Source organism: Onychomys torridus, chromosome 8 (assembly GCF_903995425.1).
Source record: "Onychomys torridus chromosome 8, mOncTor1.1, whole genome shotgun sequence".
In the NCBI taxonomy this organism is placed as follows: domain Eukaryota; kingdom Metazoa; phylum Chordata; class Mammalia; order Rodentia; family Cricetidae; genus Onychomys; species Onychomys torridus.
This window is the reverse complement of record NC_050450.1, coordinates 20,790,720-20,810,690: the sequence shown is the minus strand read 5'-3', so window position 1 is coordinate 20,810,690 and position 19,971 is coordinate 20,790,720. Positions and strand designations below refer to the sequence as shown.

At 45.4% G+C, this 19,971-nt stretch overlaps 1 protein-coding gene across 3 annotated transcripts in view; it reads left to right on the top strand.

Moving 5' to 3' along the window:
• The first annotated feature begins 30 nt into the window (after window positions 1-30).
• Crebrf (CREB3 regulatory factor) overlaps window positions 31-19,971 on the top strand; it is an 87,145-nt gene continuing 67,204 nt past the window's right edge. For all 3 annotated transcript variants that reach the window (XM_036197922.1, XM_036197921.1, XM_036197920.1), the window contains exon 1: window positions 31-97. The gene's annotated coding sequence lies outside the window, so the exon portion shown is untranslated. The remainder of the gene's footprint in view (window positions 98-19,971) is intronic.

Below are 19,971 nucleotides of genomic sequence, written 5' to 3'. Positions count from 1 at the left end.
TCTCTAGATAATGCCTTTTCAAAATGAGGTTGTTGTCTAACTTAGGTTGGATGTATAATCCGGCTGGCCTTGTAGTATGAGACACCTGGAGAGACTGGTAAGTACTGTTCTTGATCATTCAGTAACCGTTTGAGAGCTTACTTCAGGCAGGGCACTGGAGGAAGCAGAAATGTTGGAATGGGACTCCTGCATGCTCCAGAGGTCACAGGCTGTTTGGAGAGAGATGGTCCCTATGCATAGAGCTGTAACATAATGGCATGCTTGACCTTTGGAAGTGGCGGTGAGATGCAGGTACATGCAGCTTGGTCCCTGCTCCGTGAACTGAGATAAGAGGGTTGCTTGAGATCAGGACTAGGTGGCCAGCCCAGACAACACAGGGAGACGGTGTCTCTTTTTAAAAATGAAAAGATTGCCGATGGTGAGTTGAGGGCAATGTCCAGCCACAGGAACAAGATAGTAAATATGGCCGTGGATAGAACTGTCACATCCCCAGAAATAGGACAAAAGAGATCTAGGGTGATTAAAGGCTTGGGCCAGGGGATGTTTTAGTGGCAGACGTCTAAATTGCTAAGTTAGGGGCTGTGTTAGTCTGTTTTGCGGCGCTAGAATGAACCAGGGTCTTGCACAGACGCTGAGAGTTTTAAGAAAGAAACTCAAAGTTAAAATAGATTGGATTTTCAGCGGTTCACAGTTCTCTGACAGCTAGCCAAGAGCGATTTCCTGTTTTGCAGTTTGCACTTCTGTCGTCCTGGACCGTCTGGACTCTTTGCTTCTGGTTGAAGTGTCTCTCTTGCTCTTTCTTACATTGACACAAAGTCGAAGTTTGCAGGCTGATCTTGAATTTATGATCCTCCTGCCTCTCCCACCCACCAGCTTTCTTCTGCTTTCATTACTTTATTTCAGTTTTAACTCTACCCTGCTTTCTACCCTCCCCATACACTGGGGAGTAAACCCAGGGCCTCACATATGGTAGGTGAGGGCTCCTCCCCTGAGATATATATATATGTCTAGTCCTTTGCTTTCATTTGAACTTAAAAGTTTTTCTAAAAGTTTAGCTGGAGGTGTAGCTCAGTGTAGATGGCCTAGCATGTGCAAAACCCTAGGTTCCTCCCCTTAACCCATCCTCTGGTCCCATCCCCGCCCCCAGACAGGGTTCTTTTAGAATTAGGTACCTCCACATTTTATATTCCCAACCAAGGAACCTATTCTTTTAAATTAAAAATATTCCTTACTGCATTTGTTTATTAGGGGAGTGGGTATGTATGCGTGGCTATGATGCATGTGGAGGTCACATGCAAAAGTTGGGGTTCTTTTTCCACCATGTTAGTCATGGGGATTGAACTCATGTTGTCAGGCTTAGCAGCACATGCCTTTACCCACTGAGTCACCTCAGTGGTCTCCAAAGAACCTCCTTAGTTATTTTCATGGAATCTCTGAAGTGCTAAAGATTTGAAGTTGAAGTTACCATGGTCATGCATATGAGCGATTTGCCTCCATGTGTGTCTACGCACCATGTGTATGCCTAGTCCCATGGAGGCCAGAAGAGGGCATTTGATCTCCTGAAAGTTGAGTTACAGACAGTTGTGAGCAGCCATGTGGATGCTGGGAACCAGACCAGGGTCTTCTACAAGAGCAACCAAGTGCTCTTAACTGCTGAGCCATCTCTCCAGTCCCAAGATCTATGCTTTAGAATTTTCACCCAAAAGCACTTTATCCCTGGCCACCCTGCCTCACTCCAACTAGCTAGTAGCCTGCCCTGGATATCTAATTGGGGAATGAATCTGCCATTACAGATAACCACACTGTCTTCCTCCAGAACAACTTGTGTGACCTTTAATGATGACTTGTCATCTAAGAAGTGATGCTGGTGGTTACAGCAGGTGCACAGGTCTCTGTAGCCTGCCAGCTCCAAGTACTCAGCAGTGTTCCTCTGCCGTAGCCATGCCCACGGATTCCCTGAGAAGCCTTGCAACCCATTATCACAGATAATCCATCTGAACCTGTCTCTCACTGTGTAAGCAGCTCCCCTCCCCTTCCAGCAGACTGAAGCATCTGCTTAATTGTTTGTTTGCTGCAAAAGACAGGACCTCCCTGTGTCACCAAGTCTAGCCCCCACTGAGTCCGTTTCAGTGGCTTTGCAGCAGAGGTTTTCAAGCTGCATCACATTTGGCCCTGCCAGGGTAGCTGTACTTGGTCGGGTAGAAGAGAATGTTAGCTGTGGCATGCCTTGCAGTGATGGAGAAGGGCAGCTTTGGGGGTGCTTCTCATCAATGACAGTGGCTTAATGGCAGAGTAATTGAAGGCACTCACAACCCCGGCTGATCAGTGTCTGTAGGTTGTTTTTGCTGATCCACTTTTACCTTCTCCCTTGTTCTAATCAAATTACCCATCAGGAAGTGGCCTGAATGACATTGCTGATTTGCTTGTGATCTTGTTTTCAATTTGGTGGGGTTGCTTCCTGCAGTCATCAGTAAGGATGGTTGGTGTGTCACTTGTGCTGACAACAGTGAGAATGACGTGTGTGTGTGTGTGTGTGTGTGTGTGTGTGTGTGTGTGTGGTGTGTGTGGTGTGTGTGTATGTGTGCATGTGTGTGTGTAAGGCTCCAGGGCTGTGCTATGACAGCCAGATGTTGATGGCTCTGCAGTAGACTGTCTTGCCCTGCAGCCCTCAAGGGCCATGAAAGGCCTGGATCTACAGCTTTGTCTCTCAGCCCTCCTGTGACTTTCTCCTGTTGAGGCCCCATGGCACCTCTGTGAAGCAGGGCAGCAAGACACCTGGAGAAGAAAGGGATTTCTCTTGGCCAAACTGCAGACGAAAGATTTCTCAGAAAGGTTGCTTGCAAGCCTCTAAAGGTCAAGTGCAGTCCCTGTACCGTCACGTAGCTTTGTCAGTGGCTTTGAAATGAAGGGGTAATGAAATCTGTTCAGATTGGGGGAAGCTTGCTGAGTTCTGTTTGCCCAGGAAGTCAGTGTATTCTTGAGGCCCAGTTATTTAAGCTATTCCATCTGTCTGTTTAGTGGTGCCAGGGATGCCCTCTGCTCACCTCACACTTTCTGTTCAAGCTAACCTTGAACTCAGTATCAGACTAAGGCTTCAGTGTCCTGAGAGGTGGGATTACAGGTGTGAGCCAGCATAGCCAGCTCCTACCTGCCTCTTCTGTTATGCAAAACTATTACCAAATGATGGTGAATCTGATTTGTAAATTATAATACATACAGGACATTTGCCCAGGAAGTGGCCCAATCCTTTGAGCATACTGGCTGTACTTCTCTATTGAAATAGGACCCAGAGGGACAGGTGACTGTTTTGTTTCTTGTTTTTCCTATCCAGGTTTCCCTTTTGGATAGGCTATTTGACTTAGAGGGTTCCAGAAAAATCAATAAAAGGCACCTGTGCAGGGCCTGAGCCCTGAGATCATGAGTGGTTGGACCTCACCCTTCCTGCCTTGCAGGTACTACTCTGTATCACCCCAGGGAGGAAGTGTTTCTGGAATACTTTAGAAGAGCCTGCCAGTTGCTATATGGACCCCAGGGCCTTGCACATGCTCAACAAGTATTTGCCCCCAAACTACACCCTCAGTCCCCTGAGTGTTGAGTTTACCTACCACACCTAGCTTTGAAATTATCGCTGAGTCAATAAATTATTGGATTTTTATCTTCCAAAACATGAGAGTCAGTGGTGGGCTGGAGAAACAGCTCAGTGGTTAAGAGATGTATCGCTCTGCAGAGCCCCCAAGCTTGGGTCCCAGCACCCACATGGTGCCTCACAGCTATCTGTAACTCTTCACACTCTGCAGATACCAGATTATGCACATAACGTATATGTAAGGCAAACATTCATACACATAAAATAAAATTAGTAAATCTTTCTTAAAAAGTCAATGCTTTCTTAGATCTAAGCATTTTAGAATGATTATAACCCACAACCCTATTTGGAGAACAGATGTATTTACAATGTAAATGAAGACTTATACAACAAGTACGTGTTACTTTCCCTGCTGCATCCCTTCTAGAGCTTTCTACTTAAGTGGATGAAGTTGTAGAAAATCCATAATTTTAAAAAGAAAATGACACACAATACTACATTAAGAATATTTATACCCTGGAACAACTGGAAACAGCATTGCTGTCCCAGACCAGAGGCTTATCAGGGAGGTGTGGTGGTGCACCACTGTTCTTACTTTGTTTTTTTCAAGACAGGGTTTCTCTGTGTAACAGCCAGGCTGCCTGTCCTGGAACTCAGTCTGTAGACCAGGCTGGCCTCGAACTCACAGAGATCTGCCTGCCTCTTCTAAGTGCTGGGATTAAAGGTGTGCGCCACCAACCACCCGGCAAGTGCATAGTTTTTACAGGTGAGGCAAGAGGACAGATAAATAGAAGCTGTCACTCCTGCCACCAAATTTAGTAACAGAAGATCAATTCTGTTTAAAACTGTATCTGGAAGAGATTGGATAGAAAAACAACAAAACCAACATCTCCTTCTGTGTTGGTTACGTTCCTTTTACTTACAGAAGGAGGGGTATACTGGGGACTTAGAGTTCTAGTGGGATAGGAGTCCAGCACCATCACGGCAGGGAGCATGGCAGCAGGCAGGCGGGCATGTTGCCAGAGCAGCAGCTGAGAGCTTACATCTTATCCACAAACAGGAAGGAAGCAGCTCACTGGGGATGGTGAGAAGCTTTTTAAAGCTTCAAAGCCCACCCCTGACACACCTCCTCCAACAGGCCACCCTTCTTCTCCTTCCCAAACAGCTCTACCAGCCTGGGACCAAGTATTCAAACAAGCCTATGGGAGCCATTCTCACTGAAATCCCTGTACCTTTAAATGATTTCAAGTGATTTTAATTTATCTTTTTACTTTTTCAGCAAAAATGTAATCTATGAAAAGGCTTGTGTGGGGAACTAGAGAGATGGCTTGGAAATTAAAAGTGCTTCTTGCTCTTCCATAGGATCCAAGTTCAATCTCAGAACCCACATCAGTCAGTTCACAACTGCCCATGACCCCAGTCACAAGATCCAATACCCTCTTTTGACCTTTCAGGCACCTACATACAAGTGGTATATAGACATATAGACACATATATACATTAAAATAAATCTTTATTTTTAAACCTTTTAAAAAACTTTTTAAGAAATTATGTGTATGGATATTTTGCCTGCATGTATTTCTAGATACCGTGTGTGTGCACTGCCCTCAATGGCCTGAAGATCCCCTGGCCTCAGTGGCCTCAGTAGCATCAGATCTCTGGGGACTGGAGTCACAGATGGTTGTGAACTATCATGTGGGTGCCAGGAACCAAGCCCAAGCCCAGTCCTCTGGAAGAGCAGCAGTGCTCTTAACCACTGAGCCGTCATTCCAGCCCCTAAAAATTTTATATGTATATAAAGTGTGATGCATGCTTATAAGCTATTTGGAAATAGGAGGGTCTCGAATTTGGGACCATCCTGTGTTGCAGAGTGAATTCCAGACCAGCCTATACTACCTAGCAAGACCCTGTCTCAACAAACACAAATGTAATAACTTAATAAAAAGAAACAATGGCAATTACTTTACTAACAAAAGGTAATGGAATATTAGAGAAAAACCCTTCCAGATTGGAAATGTCTGTCCACAGAAAAATACATGATAGGAAGTAGTTCACAGTAGTATCATGATTACTTCTTTGACAATTTTGTATAGCTTTCAAGTTGTCACAAAGCATGCATTACTTTTATGATTGGGGAGGGTGTTGTGTTTCTTATGGACTGTTGTCAAAAGTTAGTACTTCCTTCAAGCTGTATAAACACATCCTTCTTCCCCCCACCCCCCACCAAGCATTCAGGATCAGGGAAGTGAAGTCAGATTTGCTGAGACACAGAAACTATTCTGAATCAGAAAAAAGCAGTCGATTCACAGAGAACTTGTGAACAGCATTGGCTGAGCTGGGCAGTTCAGACCCTTCAGGGTGTGAGTCCTCTCTCTGGCTTCCTTTTGTGGAGGTATTCACAATGACCTTGTGGAATGATGAAAAGAGAGCATTGATGTTGATTCTGCCCACGTAGAAAGTGGAAATGTGGGGCCATGAATGTGCTGGGGTCCCACATGGGTTAAAGAAAGTCCCAGTGTTCTTCTAAACAAACAACAGTCTTTAGATTTTCATCAGGATTTTGGCTTGGTTTCCAAAGTGTCATCACACTGACCAAAGAGCTACTACCATGGGCTGCCACCCCAAAATGGAACAAGTGGGGTAGATGTTTGGTAAAAGTAAAATGGTGTTTGAGGACTATGCGTTAGGAAGCTGAGAATGACTCTCTAAGTCCCCCAGTGCTTCTCAGCAGGTATTTCCAGCACCTGCTTGTACAGAAGGAGGCTGCTTGCAAACGATATTTTATAAACAAGCTTAGACTTGGTTTGGTCCCCATTAACTGCCCCCCCCCCTTTAAAAGATTTTGGGGCCAGGTGTTGGGAGTGGGAAGCGGCTAAAGAGAGCGCAGCAGTTAAAAGCACTTCCTGTTCTTCCAGAGGACCCAAGTTCAGTGCCCAGCACCCACACTGGGGGGCTCAAACTGCCTGTAACTCCAGCTGCAGGAGATCTGACACCCTCTTCTGACCTCTGCTGGCACCCGTACATGTACTCAGAGATATACATGTACTCATAACTGAAAATTTTAAAATAAATCTTTTTACTTAGCGTTCACTCCCACTCTCACCCTATCCAGTGCTTCCTAGGAAAGTGCGTTCACTAAGTAAGGGCACTCAAACTAAACTAACACTGGGAGAAAGGGTTTTGAAATTAAAAAAAAAAAAAAAAATGGCCTTTAGTGGTAAACTCACGGAAGGGGGAAGCTTGAAGGACTGACTCCAGGCTGACTAGGGAAGAGGTTGCAGGGCCCAGGAGAGGAAAACATCCAGGGATGTGGTAAACTGAAATAAATGGAAGCTGGGAAGCATCCACCTTGGCCATGGCTGTCAGACCAGCTGTGGTGCTGGCTTGGATGCAGGGTAGCGATGGAGAGCACAGGGAGGTGTTAGAGAGTGCACTTCAGGTTCCTGGTAGAGGAGAAGCTGCAGCATTTCCACTGAGATCAGACACAGATCCAGTAGCCTTGGCACAGCCAAGTTCAGCAATGGACAGTTCATGTTGACACATCCCAGGTGTCTGCAGGGGATAGTGTCTGGGGCTGGTTGCCTAGGTCTGGAGGGTAAGAAGGACTAGCTAGAGATAAGAATGTAAGGGGCCAACACAGACAGCTGAAGTTATGGATATTCATGATTGTGCGAGGAAAGGACCTGTCTAGAGGCTTCCACTCTCATGCGTCCATCCCCAAGAGGCAGGACAAGGAAAGAGTCTGTAAGGAAGAGCCATCTGAAAGGACCATGGCTCAGGTAGCCGTCAACACCACTCTCTCTTCCACCTTACCAAACAATTTATGTACATTATCTTATGAAGTAAATAGAACATACTCATCATATATGTGACCTGCATGTGCCCTTAGAGTCGGGGGAAGCATCATCCCTGTGCAGGAACACCTCCCTCCTCTCCACTTAGGTCTGTAGAGCCCAGGCTCTGGCCTGGAGGTACTCGGCCCCTCTGGGTTTTCACTGCAATCTTTGCTTATCTCTGTCAATACACTTGTCATTTGTTTGTTTAGTTTGGTTTTGAGACAAGGTCTTACTATCTAGCCCTGGCTGGCCCAGAACTCATGGTATAGATGAATCTGACTTCATCATTCACCTTGAGTGCTTAGAAAATCCTGCCTGGATTCCAGGAGTAATCCACCACAGCCGGCCTGTTCCAATATTTGATCCCCACAGTCTTGCTTGAAGGAGCTATTTAACGATGCTCATTAACTTAGAGTTAGTATGGGGGGGAAATCCCAAGGGAGATGACTTTTTTAGTAAATTCTGATCTTTGGGAATCGAGTTTACATGATGCAATGTCACAAGTATCTAAAGCTACAAAGTGCTCTTCCCTGTGTTGAAACTTGTGATGATACCTTTTCTCTTTCTTTCCATTTTTATGGTGCTGAGTACAGAACCCAGAGCTTTGTGCATGTGTTTTGTAGGGCAACTGCTTAGCCACTGGGCTGTACTTCCCACCCTCCCACCCCCACATAACCTTGAACTTGTACTCCTCCTGTCCCAGCATCACAGGCGTGCATCACCTGGGATAGTCTCAATCTCTCAAGGAGTTTTTGTTTGTTTGTTTGTTTTGTTATTTTTGTTTTGTTTTTCCAGACAGGGTTTCTCTGTATCCTTGGCTATCCTGGAACCCGCTCTGTAGACCAGGCTGGCCTCAAACTCATATCCAAGGTTCCTAGCTGGGATCCACATATCCTTATGTCTATGGCTTTCTTTAGGCCCCCAGAAATGTTTAGAACCATTTTTATTAGTAATAACAGCCGGATGTAATGGTGCATGCCTTACTCCTAGCTTCTCAGAAGGCGGTGGCAGGAAGAATGCAAGTTCGAGGCTGGCTTGTGCAACTTAGACCCTGTTCCAAACTAAAATAAAAAGGAGCTGGAGGACTTGCCTAGCATAGCAGAGCCCTGGGATGGGGTTCAAGCCTTTGTACTTCAAAATAATAATTACAATATTAGTCACTAGCATTTAGGCAGTGTTTGCTATGTGCCAGCCTGTTGTATATGTTGCTAGACTTTAACTGGATTGGAGCAGGGCATTTTGCTTCCTTTCTAATATTCCCAACTTTCAGTTACCACCCTCAGAACAAAAGAAACCCACCCCTGGATCCTCCCTTCTCCCGTGGTGTTTTCAGGAGCCTAAACCCTGTCCTTGCTGCCTTTGTTGAGAGGAGGGGTAACCGCTGTATACTTTGCTGTAATTCCCACATCAATTCCATCATTAGTCCACTTTCCGAGAGGTGGCTTCTTCCTTTGCCAGGCTGGGAAGAGGGTACTCCCTCTGGCAGACGGGTGCTAGCTGCAGCATTAGCAGGTGCAATTGGGGTGTTTGGAAAGGCAGGCTGTCCTTCGTGGACCTAGAGAGATGCCCTAGGGGGCTAAGTGCTGAGAAGGGGACTTGGCCTTTTCTCCTAGCATTGACTTTCTTGATAACATCTGCAACTGCTATTGGGTCTGTTAATCATGCTTTGTGACCCACTGCTGCAGTTGTGAAATGTGGACGTTAATCACACTGTCTTGAGCCTAGGCTTTGTGGGAAACAGAATGAAAACTAGAACCGAACACAAGCTGACGAGCATGTCCTGAGTTTTCCTACAGCTCAGGGAAACGCGTGACTTCGCAAATTTGCATTAAATCAAACCTTTGGTTGCAGAGGACCTCGGCTCCACCCTCTCCTCTCTTAGCTTTGTGTGACTTCTTTCCCTTAGAAACCTTTCTGAATTGTTTACTTCCTGCCCTGGAGAAGCTAGCCTCCCAGTGTTATACCAGTTTGGGTTTTTTTTGGAACACGCCTCTCCTAGTTCAACAAGCTATTATGGCTTCGGGTCTGGGTTCCTGCCTCTTACTTATCATCTGTCCCTTTGCTTTTGGCTTTCATCCTCCCACTCTGGCCTCACCAACAGAAGTCTTATTATACCTGTGTGTAGGGAGTCTCTCTACAACAAACGCTAGACTGTTCTCACTCCCTGGCCTCCTGGTTTGCTATCACTTACAGCCACTGATCCGAACAGTGTATGTTCAGCTCAGCACTGATAAAACAAAATTAAAAACTCAATTCATTGTCCTAGAAGTGTTCAGTCAGCAAAAGAGATGAAACAATTTTGACAAGAATGCTGCATTGGAAGATAAGAGACCAATCCCAGCTGCCTGCCGCCGCCTCTCTGCCAGGAGACATTTTTCTTTTCTACTGGCTCTCATCTAAGAAGTTTCTAGTCACATTCTTCCGAGACAGGCAGAGATGGGGGACCCTCTTATGCCCCAGAGTCCTTCATACGGTCCCTAAGGTCAACCTGTGAGGCCAGGGAGAAGAGGGATTGAGTATCAGATGGGTTAGCAATTTGCCCAAGGAAGCTAACATTGAGGGATGTGTCCCGCTCTTCGAATCAGCATGCAGGTCCCTTCGCATGAATTCTCTCATTTTCCCTCACTAGGTTCTGAGGTCCTCCAGGGCGAGGACAGTGTCTCATGTGCATACATTCAGCACTTTCCAAACATATCTACTTCTTTCTTTTCCCTCTTTTGTCAATAAAGACAGGCTTGGACGTGTATCTTGGTGGTATGCTAGCGTGTATGCCCACTTGAGTCACTGAAGAAGTGACACCAAAACACGTGGTGTGAATAATCCAAGGCAGTTAAGTACTTGCTGTGCTTAGATGGATAACAGAGGAACAGAGAGGAGTGTGTTGGGTCGGGGGAAGCAGGCTGCACAGAGGAGAAAGGGGTCTTGGACCTTGGAAAATGGGATAGGGTTTGGATCTTAATCTACTCATCAGATCCACAATCTTAATCTGCTCATAAGCAGATCCATCTGCCCTATACCATGGCAGGCTTGGTGCTGAGTATGGAATAGGCTGGGAAATCAGGATAGATAAATAATGGGGTATTTGGGGAACTGAACTTGGTGTATTCAGGGAAAAATAAGAAACTGAGGCCCAGAGCTATCACATAAGGACACTGTCCAATTGAGAGATCACAGTGAGCATAACATCTCCCCCCAACCCAAAGAATGCTTTTTAGATGAGATGAATGAGGGATGAGATCCAATTGCCAGCATCAATGAGTCTCTTTTCCACTACTCAGCAATACTGCCATCTTCTCAGGAACAAGTCAGTGCCGAGTGTCAGAGGGACACAGCTTTTCCTGGAGATTTCCCAGCTTTGAGTTAATTATTCTCACGTTTGAAGCTGTGACTCCTGACTGTATCCCACAGTCTAGAGTTGTCCAGAGGAAAAGCACTTAGTCCCAAAAGGTTGACACTTAAAAAGAAGTGTGCAGAATCAGCAAGCAGGACCCAGTCTGCTCTAATGAGGATTCACACAGTGCAATCTTTAGGTCATAAGGCAATGTAGGCCTGGGTGTGGGGTTGCCAATCTGTAATCCCAGCACTTGGGATGCAAAGGCAGGCGGATCAAGAGTCCAAGGCCAGACATAAGACCCTGTCTCCAAACAAACAAAAATAGTAAGAAAATGCAAGGCTTTTTGACAACTTTTCTTAAAAATAATTGGCTTTTCATGTCATCTGAATTTTCAGTTGCTCTTGCCAGCACAGCTATGCATGGCTGGGCACTCTGCTAGAGCACACAGGATCGTAAAGCATCATCTGCTCTGTCTAAATTTCTTATGGGAAACAATCTAGAACCCTGGTCACCTTGGATACCATAGCTCAAATTAGGGTCTTGGCCAATGTTAGTTAGTTTGTTTTTGAGACAGTATCTCACTGTGTAGTCCTGGCTGGCCTGGAACTCACATAGATCCACCTACCTCTGCCTCCTGAGTGCTAGGATTAAAGGTATGCATCTCCATTCCCTGAAACATTTTATTTTTGAAAGAGAGATACTCTGTGTTCCCTAGGCTGGCCTCAAAGCCCTGGAGTCAAGCAACTCACTTGCTTCAGCCCTCTGCACATTCAAGTTTAAAGTGAGAGAGATGTCTGTGTATACAGGGAACACCTGGGAATTCTCCACAGAGCCCAATGACTTCACAGTCACCAGAAACACTTTGTACTTTCATTTTTTGAGACAAGGTACATACTCACAATGTAGCCCAGACTGACCTACTGGAAAAGAGGCATGCCTGGATCTTTTGGTGCTTTTGAATGTTATACCATATCTGAATGCTACCTATTGAACAATAAGTTACTTTGAGGAATTTAGTGACATCCTATGTATCTCTGTGTATCATTGTCTCATCTTTGTGAAAAGTCTTGTTTTCTGATTCAGGCTGTTTTACTACATGAATTTTTCTGAGGAGTGTTGTTACACACTTTTGTAAGGGGTAATGCCAGCTGGCCACCACTTTGTGGCTAGAATAAAAGCCTCTTAACTCTCAAGCCAGCACTATCCCTGAGTCTCTCTGCCAACTGTGTGGTAGAATCTGGCTGCAGAAAGCCCAAAGAAACCCAGATCAATCAGGAGCTTGTGATTTCATTCAGTTCAGAGCAGGATACAGTCAGTAACAAACCTTGATGGAAAGTCTCCACTACATGAAACTCTGTCCCTTCCTAGACAACAGAAAACACAAAGGCTTCACAACAGTGTAACTTACCAGTAGGGCCACTAATGGCAGAGCCTTGTGATAGGATATGAGTCTGCTGCCTGGTAGCTGTGCAAATGCCTATGTCCAAAAGGTAGTATAATAACAGAAGGGCTAGCCATCTGCTGGAGAGCTTCCAAATATGGCACTCTGAGAGCATAAGCAAGGGGGAAACTTGTGGAAATTTAAAGCATGAACATCACATAAATAAGTCCACGGATGTGGCTCCAGCTTCTCAAGCCAATTTTTTTTTCTATTTGATTTTCAATTTTCTATTCCACCTAATGGGGAAAGTTTGAAAGAGCTATTGTCAGACTTAAAAGATAATTATAATCTGTTTAATACCCATGTAGTAAATATTCGTCAAATCATTGGGTATTGGGGTCCCACTGTGTGCTTGGCATTCTAGGGGAGAAATCTACTGCTTAACTTTCTTCCTATGCATCTACAGTTACCTATTAATCCAGGCTCCAAAAATTGTTTTAGCCTAATATGGTGGTATATGGTGGTTTATGCTTGTAATGCGTGTACTCAGGAGGCAGAGGCAGGATTGCCACAAGTTTAATGTTGGCCTGGTCTAGTGGCTGTTAAATTGCTGAGCTGTCTGGAGTTATCCTTACTTGCTGTTTATACAGTTGGTCTTCTAAATGATGCCCTTGAGATAGTCTAATACTACTACTGTTCATCATGTGCTAACTATAGGCCAGGCACTCTGGTAAGTGCTATATATGACTCATTTTATAAACAATCTTTTTATTTTCTTGTATATATGCATGTGGGTATACAATGTGTGTGTATGCATGCTTGCCACTCATGTGTGAATGTGGGCGTACACATTTGTCATGGTGTCCAGCCTTGGATGCCCATACATGCTTTCCACCCTGTTTGAGGTAGGGTCTCATTGTCACTGTGTGTGCCAAGCTGGCTTGCCCATGAGTTTCTTGGGATTCTCCTGTCTCAGACTCCCATCTCCCTGCAGGAGTGCTGGGATTACAGATGTTCCTGATACACACCCAGCTTTTACATTCTTGGCATTCAAATTCAGGTCCTCACATTTCTGTGACATGTGCTTTACCCACTAAGCCATTTTACCAACCCTATGTGAATTATTTCATTCAGTTCTCACACCAATTTCATTTTTACAAAGGTAGAAATTCATACATCAAGTTTAGATAATTAGTACTGGTTTACACGTGGTGAAACGAGGATTCCGATCCAGGTTGTTACTAAATAACATAGTGCCTAGTCCCACTCAACATCCTTCAGGCTCATGATCTAACCAAATCTTATTCATTCCCAAGTTCATCATAGTTGTTTGCTATTGAAACAGGGAGCCTATCACAATGTAGTTCAGGCTCGCCTTGAAGATCCACCTGCCCCAGGCTTCCCAGTGCTGTAGTCACAGACGTGTATCACCATACCCCATCCTAGTCCATGACTGTGACCATTGATACTTGCCTGGAACTATGCATTTGTGTGTGGGGGGCGGGGTTCTATTTTTAAGGGGTTGTAAGGATGGGCTGAGACCTGATCTCATGAAGCTGTCATGTAACTCAGTGTAGCTAAGAATAAACTCCACACCGTCCTGCCTCCACCTCCTGAGTGGTGGCATCAAATGGGTCAACCACTATTCCCAGCTCTGAAGCCACATTTTCAATGGAGGGTGCTGATATTCAGAAGGAATCTGATGAAGTTTCTCTGTCCTTTAATCTTCTTTCCTGTGCTTAAGAAAATATATGTGTTCTGTGTTCATATATGTGTGCTGGTGCAAACCTGTAACCCCACACCCAGAAGACTAAGGCAGACTGAATATAAAGAGGATTCTGGAAATGCAGGCTGTAATAACTAGGTACGTTATTTCCTCAAACAATAATTCCTCTGAGATTTTTTTTTCCTTTTGAAAAATGGGTTCTCTTATTGCATGTATCTGTTGGGAGAACTATTTAAAATAATGAACCAACCACATACTACACATCCAACAAACTGTCAACAGGATTAAGAGTCCTAAGCAGGATCTCAGGTTAGACAGGCTTGTCTAAAGAGCATCTAGTAGCAGTTTGTACAGCTGAATACAGATGCTATCTCAAAGGTGCAGGCAGCTGATCCAGGGCCTGGGGATTCAGACTTAATATTGTTGACGAATAAGGCCAATTCTATCGGGGAACTGGGACGTCATTTACGAAACAGTATATCGATACAGCCACATACTAACTAGTATTCCTTTAGTCCCCCGTGGTTCAGTTAAACTGTAAGTGAACATTCGGACACCTCGGGCCTCATCTTAGTGCTGAGCCTACAGGCTGAATATGGAAGCCTCTGAAAAGAACATCGTGCCCGAACGCGAGCTTGCAGCTCGCCATTCCCGGCGGCCCACGCCCACGCTCAGCAGCAGTCTCGGGAGCCCCCGCTCCGCCCTCTCTTCCTGGTTTTCCCCGGCAACCCGCCCCTCTGGCACCACGTGACACAGCGCCGGTCGGACCGAGCCTCTGATTGGCCGGGTTTCAGGGAGCCTCGCGATTGGCTCCGGGCGGCGGGCCCCCGCCTCCCTCCTCCTCCTCGCCGCGGCCCACGTGAGGGGGGCGAGTCACGCGATTTCCGGGAACCCGTCAGGAAGGACATAAACAAAACAAACCCGAGGCAGCATGGAGAGGGGCCGCGGCTGCGGTAGCGCGGCCGAACCCAGCGCCTGAGCCACCCTCAGCCTCAAGTGAGTGCCAAGCGTCCGCATGGGCGGGCGGGGTGCGGCGACGGAGGGCTACGGGCGTGGGGCGCGGGTGCCTGGCTCCGGCCGAGCGGGGCGGGGGCCGCCGGGCCAAGAGCGCGCGGAGCGGGGCCGCCGGTGCGAGCTGGGCCAGGCTGCTTCCGCGGCCGACGGTTACATAAAAGGCGGGCTCGGGGACGGGTGCCCGTCCCCTCCAGGGTCCGGCCCTTTGCGTTCCCGGGAGCGGGGGGCCGCGGCTGCCGGCAACCGGCCTGTCAGAGCGGCGAACGGGTGGGAGGGGCCGGGAGGGAGGGGAGGAGAGGGGCGTGTGAGGGAGGCCGGCACGGCCAGCGCTCGGAGGGCCAGGGACAGAGTCGCGGGCCAGGCGAACTCCGGTCGGGGCGTCGTAGGGCCACTGCTCCCCCCCCCGCCCCTCCCAGGAGGCGGCGGGCGACGGGGGCCTCCCTCTCGGGATTTGTTTATATGTCCTCTCTAAGCAGCTTGAACGGCCCGGAGGCGGAGCCCTCGCAAGCGAGTGGCGGCCAATGCTGTCCAATGGAGGAGGCGAGAGGGGGCTCTTGCGCCAATGCGCGCAGGGAGGCGGTGCCGCGGGCCCCCAGTAAGTTAGGCTGTGCCGGGGGTGGGGCGGGCGGGGCGGCCATATTAGATGGGAGGGGACGGGGGTGGGGGGGTCACTGAGCGGGGCGGAGACGGGGCTAAGGGCCGAGAGCCCGGCTGGAGGCGGGCCGGGTGTCGGCTGGAGTCCCAGCGGACCCGGAAGCCACCCGGAGGAGCCCGACCCGGCTCTGCTACTCCCGAGTGGAGGTGGCTGGGAAGTACCTAGGGCAGTCTAGCCTCCCAGGGGGCGGTTCCTGGGACTAGATGGAGCTTAGTCTCTGGTTTCTCTCTCTTGCTCGGCCCTCTGCTGCTTGACAAATCCTGCCGCCAAACCCTGTAATCGCCCTCCTTTAACCCAAGAAAGCAAGTCGTTCTGCTGTTTCTGAGCGGGCTTGAGTCTTATGACTCCCTTAAGAGGGGTGTTTGGGTGTCTAGCGGTCTGTTTTTGTACCAGGCCTCGGGTAGAGACAGTCAATCAGAGGAACTTCTGTATTTCGGGGTTTTGCAAAGAGAAAACGGGATCTGGAAAAGCAGAGAAAGTAGAGGGCTGGGCGGGGTTTTCATTTTTTTCATGTGGACACCTTCCAAAGATCAGGCCCCTGTGCTTCTGAGTCTTAATTTGCCTCCCATGCTCACATAAATTGGAAGCTAACATACATTAACTTCATGAGAAAACCGATCCGTGAGAAAAGTAATAGGTTTTGAAAGGTCTTTAGGACTTTTTGTCTTTCCAGTACCAGCAGGTGAGAAAGAGGATCAAGGTTTGACTTTTAAAACGCAGAAAATGGGAGTTCTTTGTAAATCATGTGATCTCTGGTAAAATGGTTGTCACTTGATTGTACTCTAAAATATTATTTTTCAGTGTTCTGTAATCTAAAATAACTGAGAGCTACATCCAAGGGGGAAATGGTGTGGATATGTAATTAGAAAATCACTTATTTGTGTTGTGATTATTTTGGCACCATGCTAGCCTTGTTAAATGCTTATTTAAGCGTCAGTTAACGTGAGCTTATAGCCTGTGACCACATTCATATTGTCAAAGGTACCAGGCTATTGATACATCTTTGTTTAAGCACTTAAGAGTAGGAACACATTATAGATACAGTATCTTCAAGATGCTGTTCAAGAGTTGAGCTGAAGAATAATCTTAACAAATGGTAAATAAATTATTCATTAACTTTGGTTTTAATTTTATGTGACTGATACTCAGTTTTGTTAAAACTCTGTAAAAATATAACCTCAGATTATTTGATATATTTAAAAAATTAAGTATAATATTTATTTATTTGGTTTTTTGGAGACAGGATTTCTTTATGTAGTCCTGACTGTCCTGGAAGTCACTCTGTAGATTAGGCTGGTCTTAAATTCAGAGATTTGCCTGCCTCTGCCTCCCAAGTGCTGGGATTAAAGTTGTGTGTCACCACTGCCCCACTAAGTATAATTTTTGTAGTACATAAAATGTTAGCCCTATATTTCATCACTTAATATTGTATTGCTAAGTCACAATTTGCTATAATGGCATAATCAGTTGTAAAAGGGTATAGCTAAAGTTAAAAACAAGCAAGAATTGTTCCACTGATACCTACAATACTTTAAGGCAGTTTACATTGCTTATGTAATGATTTCATAAGAATGGCAAATAAATAACCAGAATTTATTTTGACTAAAATTCTTTCATATGCTTAGTATACTTTGGGGTTTAAAAAATTGTAAGTAAGTAAATCAGTAAGCTTTGGGGTTTAAAAAATTGTTGTTATTGTTGTTGACAGGGTTTTTCATTTTGTAGGCCAGTTAGTTGTGAATTCCAGGGCCTCAAGTATTTCTTCTGTGCTGGACTACAGAAGTACCACTGTGACTAGCTCTGGAATTTTTAGTATAGTATAGAAAAAAGGTATTTCCAGGACCAATTTTGGGTTCTCCATTTACTTTGTCATTCTGAATGTTGTATAACAAACTGAAAACAAACTTTGATGAAGAAAATAACCTATTTGAGTTCTAGAGCAAAAATCTGGCTTGAACTCACAGAGGTCTGTGTCTCTCTTCCTCCTGAGTGCTGGGATTTTAAAGATGTGAGCCACCACACTTGGCAGAGTAGTGATTTTTAAAATAGTAAACAGAATTCACTGTTAGCTTTTAAGCTTAATTTTTAGTCAAGATCATCGATGAGATTTTGAGATTCATTAGTATACATTTATTTTCAGTTAGGTTTGTACCTGGCCATTTGGGGAAAGGTCTCACTGACTTTTACCACATTCAGTAATGTCTCATCCCAAGGTAAACATTCTTGGTCGTAAATTTGTTGCACTGTTTTTGTTTGGTCCTGTGAGGTGGGGTCTTTCTGTGTTGCCCAGATTGACTTTGAAGGCCATGCTCTTCCTGCCTCAGCCTCTTGTTACTGGAATCATTGGGATATGCGACAGTGCACAGTTGTTAGTTCTAAATTATCTCAGGACAGGAGTAGTTGAACTTCTTCCTGCATAGGATTAAATAGTAAATATTTAATAATCTCTGTAATGACTGCTCAACTCTGCAGTTTGTTTGGTGATGACTGATAAAACAGCATAGAGAATGTGGGTTTTTGTTTGTTTGTTTTTTTGTTTTTTTACAAGAGCAAGCTGTGCCTACTGGTAGCCCATTGATAAACTCTGACAATATTGGCTGAGTTTGAAGTGCTCAGGTGGTAGGGAATTGTAGAGGATGTAAATCCACACTTCAAATAGTATTGGCTCAATAGCCTAATGTAAGTATCTCCTGCCTTGAAAAGTTTCACTGTGGGAACACAGGGCACCATCCTATTTTAGAATTTTATATCCATGTAGATGTTTTGAAATTGTTTAAAGTAACTATTGGTATAGTTCTGTTTGTTTTAAAGGTGCTTTTTTTTTTTTTTTTTTTTTAAAGACTTATGTCTTGGTATTTAGCCAGGCTGGCTTTCAACTCACTGTTTTGCTCAACCTGGGCTACAACTTGTTTTGTTGCTGTTGGGTGATGTTTGTTTTTTGAGATAGGGTCTCATGTTGGCCATACCAACCTCAAACTCATTATGTGGCCAGAAATATGACCCTGAATTCTGGATCCTCCTACCTCTTTTCCCAGTAGGGATTATAGGCATTCATTCACTACCATGCTGAAAGATTTATTTTATTGATTTGTGATAATTGTATTTTATTGATTTGTGATAATTGGGTTTAGGGGGCCAGTGGGGGTTGAGACAGTGTCTCTACATAGCCCTGGCTGTCCTGGAACACATTATGTAGACTAGGCTGGCCTTGAATTCACAGAGATCTTTCTTCTGCCTTACAATTGCTGGGGATAAAGGCGTGCGCCACCATACCACATCTGGTTTGTGATAATTGTTCATTTTTATAGCAAGGTCCCTTTTCTTGGGGGAAGAGAAATACAAAAAATCATTTTCAAAAAATTTGTATTGCATTTTTTTGTGTGTACAGGCACATAGCATGCACATGAAGATCAGACACCAACTTAAGGAGTCAATCCTATCCTTTTACTGTGTGAATCCTAAGGACTAAACAAACTCAGGTTGTCATGTTTGGTGGCAAGTGCCTTTATTCATTGAGCCATCTTGCCCTGTCTGCAAAATCATTCTTGCTGGCTACTCTGATTCATACTTGTGGGACAAAGTAAACTAGAAGAGATGCCAGGACTTACATGTTACTTCCTGACAATAGTACTGTTCTGTTCCGTCACTAGCCGTGTCCTGTCTGCTTTTCACCAAATTCATGACCTTTCCTCTTAGAATCTGTAAGCAGTTCTGTAAGCTCATGTTGATCTACCAATTCTAGTTATTCAAATTTTTCTTCCCATCTGTCTCTTTTGCGATAATCTCAGGCTAGGCTTGCATTCTCTGTGTAGCTGAAACTGGCCTTGAACTGATCCTGCCTCCACCTCTCAGGTGCTGTGATTACAGACATGAGACACCATGTCCAACTATTTTGTCCTTTCAATACCAACAGTGCTTTGATATCTTCTGTTACAAGGTTGTGTTTTCACTGAAATATCTTTTGTTTGTTTGTTTGTTTGTTTGTTTTGGTTTTTCAGGACAGGGTTTCTCTGTGTAGCTTTGTGCCTTTCCTGAAACTCGCTTTGTAGACCAGGCTGGCTTCAAACTCACAGAGATCCACCTGCCTCTGCCTCCTGAGTGCTGGGATTAAAGGCGTGTGCCACTAAAGCCCGGCATATCTTTTTTTTCTTAAGATAGGGTCTAACTATGTAACCTGCCTGGCCTTGAACTCAAAAAGGTCCACCTGCCTCCACCTCCTGAGTACTGGGATTAAAGGCTTGTGTCACAGTGCTTGGCTAAGATTGCTGATCCTTTATTTACTCAAGATAGGGTTTCAATGTGTATCTGGCTGTCCTAGAACTCACTCTATAGACCAGGCTGGCCTTAAACTCGGAGATCTATCTGCCTGAGTGGTGGGCATGCACCACCATGCCTGTCAAGCTTGCAGGTTTTACCCTTTGGGTTTCTTGGGTGTCTCC